Raw genomic sequence first — 7296 nt, forward strand, 5'->3', positions numbered from 1 at the left:
GGATCTAAGAGGATTTCATCCACATCCTGCTCTCTTGCCTCCAAGACATCCCTTGGAGGATACTGTAATTGCTATTGCTCCCTTGATTTCGAGGCTGGTTTCATTGATGATGTGTAACAATCCTTAGCCTCCTGCTGATCACTGTCGATCCTGATTATTCCCCAAGGGCTAGGGAGCTTCACACATTGATGGTAGGTGGATGGGACTGCCTTCATATCGTGTATCCAGGGCCTGCCAAGGATAACATTGCAACAGGACAAACAATCAATAACACAAAATTTCTGATAATTATGTAATCCTTCCACGTAAATTGGGAGTTTGATGTCCCCCAGGGTTTTCTTAGTTTCGCCACTAAATCCCACAAGCACGGAGGATCTTGGTGTGATGTCTGATTCAGGAATACCCATTTTCTTCAGAACATCAAGCTGGATAATGTTTACCGAACTTCCTCCGTCAATAAGGATCCTGCGGACAAAATGGTTAGAAATAAAGAGAGTAATAACTAAACTATCATGATGAGGATCCTGGATGTTAATTCTATCATCCTCATCAAAGGTTATGATCTTTCCTTCCGAGACACTTTATTTTCGAATAGGTCTTTCTCCATTATCCATTTTAGCTTCCTTTGCATGTCTCTTGGCTGCTGAAAAGGATGTACCACAAATGTCTGATCCTCCGGAAATAAAGTTTATCACTTGTGCATCTGCCGGAGGAGCTGGAGCTTTTTCAGGGACCCTTTCAGGATCCTGAGTCCTTTGCTTTTTTCTTCCGAACAACTCTTTTAAATGCCCCTTGCTCAACAGATATCCAATTTCCTTTCTTAATGCGATGCATTCCTCTGTCAAATGCCCAAAATCCTCATGGTATGTGTTTTGGTCAAAAATCACACAAGGATAATGTAACCAAACTTTATGTAAACGGGGTATGATGCTTGGTTAATTATAAAAGTAAAGGATCACTTTTTGAGAAATATGCAAAGACACAATGATTTATACGAGGAAAAAGCCCTTGATCAATGTATGATCTCCGGCATAAAAAACCTCGGGTGATGGCAACTACCGATCACCAACTTCAATATAAGAGAAATATAGTTACAACTTCGGATGATAATGAGCTGAGTACAAGGATCACTATAGTTTCGAGTGTCTAAGCATGTGAGAATTGTGTTGTGTGTCGTCGTGTGTTCTTCCAAATGAGGAAGAGTGGTATTTATACAAGTGTAGGTGACCTATTTTAGGTAAAAAGACTAATAATCAGCTCATTACCCCTTTAGAAATAAAAGACAATCTAGCCTAAATTGCCGCCCATAAATCAAGCTAAGTTTCCATATCCTTTGCAACGTCTATCTTCGATTAAGCTCATGCTATAATTGTGAAGACGCGTCCCTTGATTATGATGCTAAGAGCGTATCCTGCTAGATGTTCCTGCAAAATAGCATTGTTTTAAACGAAGGTAACTGTTAGCATGAGGATCCTTTGATGGTCCATGATCCTGATCCTGAAGTCCTGCTGAGGATCGCTGTCTGCCAAAGAAACAAGGATCACTGGTTAGGATAACGTATAAGGATCACGTATAATAAAAATCCAGCCCTAACAATTGCCCCCAAAATATAAGGAGTTTATTGTAAATTAATGAGTTATATTTTGCTCTGATCTTATCTTCAACGGACTACTCGGATAACTAGCCGTTATAAGCGGACTAGCCGTTGTGATCATTACGTCAATGAAGTGACATCCCTGCAAATCATGATTATAAATAGGAGATAGGGTTGGGATCACTCTGCATTTAAATTCGATATAACTTCCCTTTATAATTTCTACCGAAGATCGATCAGGTATTCTCTTTTCTTTTTCATTCTTCCTCCTCTTACTCTGTTTTTCTGCTCCCTGTTTTTATTTTGCTGTGAGGATGTTGCTCCGAAACTCTCCCCATAAGGATCACGAGAAGAGCAGTCCCCTGAAAAGCCAAGGGATCATTAAGGACTCTCCTACGGAGAGATGTTGCTTTACCGATGCTCATGTTGATAGGATCCGTCACTGTTTTCCGGCGGATACCGTCTTCAAGTCTTTTACTCCCACCGCTCTGAGTGATTTCGTTTCCGACGCCTGGGTGGCCTTTCCTGCAACTCCGTTTACCATAGGATATTCATACCCTTTTCCAGCCTTCACCCAGTCCTTCTTTTCTCTGACCGGTATGTCCTATATCCAGGCCATGCCGATGATCTGGAGGGTTCTGTGTACCCTTGAGAGGATCATCGAGCAGGAGGGGATTGACTTAGGGATGCCGGAGCTGGCCGAGTTATATGATCTTACCACATTTGGTTCCTGTCGATACTTGTTGAAACGGAAAGCTGGAGAGGATCACCCTGTTTTTAAGGTCACAAAAAATGATGCCAACTGGAAGCGACGATACTTCTTTGTTAGGAGAGATACCATCCCTAACGGGGAGGATCTGCCCAAGGAGTGGGCTACTCATGGTAGGATAGAGGATCCTCGAAGGATCACCATCAGACTTGTCTCTTATGATGAGGATCACTAATGTCTTTTTTGTCTTTTGTGTTTTTTCAGCTATATCCGTTCCTCATCTCAAGTTAACTCCTGCTGCAAGAGAGAGAGTTTTAGCTTTCAAGAAGCTTGATCCTGAGACCAGAAGTTTTCAAGTCACCATCCAAGATTCACAAGAAGTATCCTCCGCATCTGCCACAATGTCAAGTAAGTATCCTTACCAAAAAGTAAGTTCTATGCAAAAGTATTAAATTAGTTAGGAGACTTATCTTGTTTTGATTGTGTAGGTGCTGGGAAATCCGCCAAGTCTGCCTCCTTGTTTGGGGTTGATGATCTTGCCAACGTCAAGTCTTCGAAGAAGAAGACTCCTGCTGCTAGTCCCTCTGCTTCAGCCCCTAAATTACCCATTAGGGGTAAGGGAAAGAAGAGGAAGACTTCTGAAGATCTCCAAGGATTTTCCCTGATTCGTCAGCAGTTTCTTGATTCTGTCAACGAGGTTAGGATCACTGCACCTGTTGGTTATCCTGATGGTTTTTGAGGATCACCTGTGTCTGACGTCATATCTTGTTGTTTTTGCAGAAACTTACTGAAATAGAGACTTATGTTAACCACGTTGAAGATCAGGATCGCCAAATTGCCGACCTCCAACAGATGGGTGTGCTGAAGGATCTCAAGATAGCCGATCTTGAGAAGGAGCTCTGGGCTACCAGGGATGAAGCTGTCAAAGCATTGATCAAGTTTGACTACGAGAAGCATGATATCACCCAGGATGCTAAGGTCTCTGCTGCGATAACCATGTATAAGATCCAGCTGCAAATGGCTGCAGAGGCTCAGGATCCTTCCTTTGACAAAGGTACATGGGACGTGGAAGGTTGGAAAGCAAGGCTGGCAGAGTTGGAGGATGATGATGATGCTGAGGATATCCCTATGCTTGAAGGTGGAGATGCTGGTAAGGATCAGGGTGAAGCAAGTGGAGCTGGTGGTGATGGTGCAGCGAAGGTTTGAGCTGCAAGATTGGGCAATGATGGAAACTTCTAGACATAGCCGGAGCCCAATTTTTAAATTTTGGTAGTAGTTTTTGTGGTTGATGGTCTGTAATCTTTGAACAATAGTTTTTAGGGTTAAGGATCCTGGATCCTTTGGACAATAGGTAGGATTACAAAAGGTGGAGGGATCCTCTGTTTGGGGAATGAAGCCTTTGTGATCCTGCCGCTTTTACTTTCCTGCACCTGCTAAGACCGCAAAGACAATGGACACCCTTTGCCAACCCATGTGGACGGGCCACGTTTTGCTGGTAGAAATGTGGGTTGGCAATTTTGACAACTTTTGAAGGGTTAATCCTTTCGTTAATAAATAAAATCTTAAACTTTTGTCGCTTATCTTGTGTTATTATCCTTTTTATTTTCAATTGTTTTGGGCACATGTTTGTTTGAGTAAGAAAAGTTGAGCAAATTATGTTTAAGAAGTTTAGGATATGATCCTGGATCAAATATCCTATAATCGAAAATTTTCAAGGTAGTTTATTTTAAGGATCATAGGTTCAGTTGTCAAGGTCTAAAGGGTATTCAAATGAATAATGAAATTGAAAATAGTTAAGGATCATACCCGAGGATCCAAGTTAGGATCCTAACCTTTAATCGGGATAACCATAAGTAAAACTTTAATGGATAATAAGGATTAAGGATCCTTAAATGTTTAACTTCGAGAACCTGAAAAATGGAATAAAACTTGGGACTAAGCCAATATAAAAGATAAGTTAGTAACCGGGGACAAGCCCATAGGATCACTGAGGATGATCCCAAAGGATCACTGGGGACAAGCCCAAAGGATAACTGGGGACAAGCCCAAAGGATAACTGGGGACAAGCCCAAAGGATCGTATGTAAACTGGAGTATGGCCCTTACTGGCGACTATCCAAACTTAGTGACATGAAAATGTCAAAACCTTAGCTAACGTGAAAACGTTAGAAACCTTATGAACGGATGTATGGTACGTCTACCATTATACGTAGGATCCTGGGTATAGCCAGTACGATGAGGTTGTCAGCCCCGGAAGTGGGTACTGGTCCCAAAGACGTGAACTATATCAGGATCATCGTGCGCTGCTGGCGGAAACTGGGGATAATCCCAAGGATAACTGGGGTTAGACCCAAGGATCTGCGTTGCTTTTGAAGATCTTTGACGATATGCTGTAGATACCTGAACTATCACAACTCAAATGGTTTGTGAGAAGAGGATGAAGGATACAGGATCCTTATCCTTTGGTAAAAAGTAAGGAAATGTAATAGTTTTAAGATAAGGACATTACCAGAGTAAGGATCACTGACATCACCGGGATTCTTTGAGGATACTTCAATGTAAGGATCACATACTTGAAGGATCATGTTCACATAAAGTATCTCTTTAAGTGAACAACATTCCAGGCTCTTGGTAACAAGTTTCCTTCCATAGTTAGCAATCTGTATGCCCCCTTTCCTGCTTCAGCTTCAATCAAGTAAGGGCCTTCCCACTTTGGTGCTAACTTCCCGTCAGCAGGATTAATAGTGTTTTGGAATGTTTTTCTCAACACCATATCTCCGACTTGGAACTTCCTTATCCTAACATTTTTGTTGTAAGCACCAGCCATTCTTTGTTGGTAGCTTGCCATCCTTATCCTAGCCAGATCCCTGATTTCCTCAATAGTATCCAAATCCTGAGCCAGGATTGCAGCATTTTCTTCAGGATCACGAGCACTGGTTCTAGCAGTTGGGATCACCATCTCTGTTGGGATCACTGCTTCTGCCCCAAATACTAAAGAAAAAGGTGTTTGACCAGTGGCATTCTTGGGAGTTGTTCTATCGGCCCATAGCACATAAGGTAACTCCTCTGCCCATTTTCCCTTCTTGGATCCTAGCTTCTTCTTCAGATTGTTGATGATGATCTTGTTGGATGATTCTGCTTGGCCATTGGCTTGTGGATGAACTGGTGTTGAAGTTATCATCTTAATTCCCCAACTGTCACAAAAGCTAGTGGTTCTGCTTCCAATGAATTGGGAACCATTATCACATACAATTTCAGAGGGAATGCCAAATCTAGTTATAATGTTTCTTTTGATAAAGGATATAACTTCTTTTTCTCTGACTTGAGCAAAGGCTTCAGCTTCTATCCACTTAGAGAAGTAATCAGTCATGGCAAGCATAAATACTTTTCCACCAGGTGCTTTAGGGAGCTTGCCAACTATATCCATCCCCCATCTCATGAATGGCCAAGAGGATGGTATAGGGTGTAGCAATTCAGCTGGTTGATGAAGGATATTGCTGTGTCTTTGACAAGGATCACATTTCCTAGCATATTCTACAGCATCCCTTTTCATGGTTGGCCAGTAGTATCCTGTTCTAAGGATCCTTGAGAACAATGCCCTGCCCCCAGTGTGGTTTCCACAATCTCCTTCATGGAAGTCTCTCAACACTTCTTCAATTTCAGGATCCTCGATACATCTTAAATATGGTCCTGCAAGAGATCGTTTATACAATGCATTATTTAAGATTGTGAATTGAGATACCTTAATCCTGAAAGCTTTAGGATTTTCTCCCATCGGAATCTCTCCGTATTGCAAGTATCTCATAATTGGCGAGATCCATGATCCTGAATAAGATTGAGTTTCTTCACTAGGGACCACTGCAGTATCCTCTTCTATTTCCATGGCCACCTGATTTTCAATGGCAGGAGCCAGGATATGGATGATAGGGATACTTATATCTTCTGGAATCTTTAAGGATGATCCTAAGTTGGCCAATGCATCAGCTTCCGTGTTATCCTCCCTTGGTACCTGTGTTAAGCTGAAAGAGACAAAAGAGAGTGCCAATTCCTTGACTATCTCTAAATATTTGGTTAGTTTTTCACCTTTAACAGCATAGGATCCATTAAAGTGATTGGTGATCAATAATGAGTCTACATATACTTTAAGATACTTTACCCCCATATCCTTAGCAATTTGCAAGCCAGCAATTAAGGCTTCATATTCAGCCTCATTGTTAGTTGCTTGGAACTCACAGGCTATGGAGTGGGGTATTATGTCCCACTGTGGCGATTTTAGTAGTATCCCGAGCCCTGTGCCCTTGACATTTGAGGATCCATCAGTGTGTAGTATCCAAGGATCCTTGGTCTCATCCAGCTGTTGGACCTCCAATTCTGCTTCTTTTTGTAGATCACTACTGAAATCAGCCACAAAGTCAGCTAGTGATTGGGATTTAATGGCTGTTCTAGGCTCATATCTTATATCATGGGCACTAAGCTTTACTGCCCACTTAGCCATTCTTCCTGACATCTCTGGTTTCCTGAGGACATTCTTAATTGGAAAGTTAGTTCTAACAACAATAGTATGGTTTCAAAATAATGCCTTAACTTAGTTGATGCCATGATTAATGCAAGAATAAGTTTTTCGAGGTGTGAGTACCTGGATTCGGCATCAAGTAAACTCTTACTTACATAGTAGATAGGATATTGTGTACCTTCGTGATCCTTAACAAGGACAGCACTTACAGCGGTTGAGGATACCGCCAAATATAAGGATAACACATCTCCTTTTTCGGGCTTTGATAATGCTGGTGCTGAGGACATATATTCTTTAAGGGCTTGTAAAGCATTCTCATGTTTCTCAGTCCATTCAAACTTCTTGTTCTTCCTTAGGATATCGTAAAATTCTTTACATTTTTCTGAGGATTTTGATATGAACCTGTTCAGAGCTGCTATCCTGCCTGTTAGCCTTTGCACATCCTTAGCATTGGCAGGGACTTGATGTTACTAGTGCTTTA

Source organism: Helianthus annuus, chromosome 16 (genome assembly GCF_002127325.2).
Source record: "Helianthus annuus cultivar XRQ/B chromosome 16, HanXRQr2.0-SUNRISE, whole genome shotgun sequence".
Taxonomy (NCBI): Eukaryota; Viridiplantae; Streptophyta; class Magnoliopsida; order Asterales; family Asteraceae; genus Helianthus; species Helianthus annuus.